Source organism: Galeopterus variegatus, unplaced genomic scaffold, assembly GCF_000696425.1.
Source record: "Galeopterus variegatus unplaced genomic scaffold, G_variegatus-3.0.2 Scaffold16866, whole genome shotgun sequence".
Lineage (NCBI taxonomy): Eukaryota > Metazoa > Chordata > Mammalia > Dermoptera > Cynocephalidae > Galeopterus > Galeopterus variegatus.
In genome coordinates, this window is record NW_007742977.1 from 22,889 (window position 1) to 23,743 (window position 855).

General features: G+C 44.0%; 1 pseudogene; it reads left to right on the top strand.

Moving 5' to 3' along the window:
- Window positions 1–849, top strand: part of LOC103582584 — a 19,230-nt pseudogene extending 18,381 nt beyond the window's left edge.
- The last annotated feature ends 6 nt before the right edge of the window (window positions 850–855 follow it).

The window sequence follows — 855 nt, forward strand, 5'->3', positions numbered from 1 at the left end:
AAGTGTGGCCATGAAGTAACAATCAATAAAGTGAAGCAAGTTATAGAGTTATGTATATAACATCATCCCATGTTTGTTAAAAGCCAACAACAAAACATATGGATGTGCACGTATGTATGTATGCATGTAAATATCTGTGATGCTTCTATTGGTGTGGATGTGTGTGTGCCAGGTTCTCTTTTAGGAACTTCTGGGGACCTTTTGGGTCGAGAGGTAGGGGAGGGAAAGTCACTAGCTTTTTCTTTGTTTGTTTGTTTTGGGCAGCTGGCTGCTGCGGGGATCCGACCCCATGCCATTGAGGTTATAAGACTGTGCTTTAACCGACAGCTAACCAGCCAGCCCGTTTCTGTTGTTGTTGTTGTTTGTATGTGTCCTACTGTTATGCTGGTTTATGGGGCACATGACACTTTTGAATTACACGAGGCGTTGTCCTCCAAAATCTCAAAATGTACAGTAAAGATGGCCGTTGGGTGAAAAACCTGGGGCTTTGAGGGGGAAAATGACTTTATGAAACCCCAAATCATACAAGTTCCTTTTTCTTACAATTTTATTCCCCCTCCCCCTTTTATTTACTAGAAAGAAACCAAAGGAATGATTTCATTAAAAGTGATTCCCAACCAGCAAAGTCGTCTTCCTGCACTGCAGGTAGGTGGCGCCATTTTCTCTGCTGTGATGACAGTGGGACTCAGGCCATGTTGTCTTGTGTTCTTTGAGATTTGATGATGTGATGTGAGTCTTACCTTAAGTTCCAAGTATGTCACAAGGGTGTGGCTGCTTGGAACGGGATCCCATCATACCGTGCCTAGTGCTCTGTGAACTAGAAGAGCTCCGTCCCCTTTCCTTGAGGCAGACGAC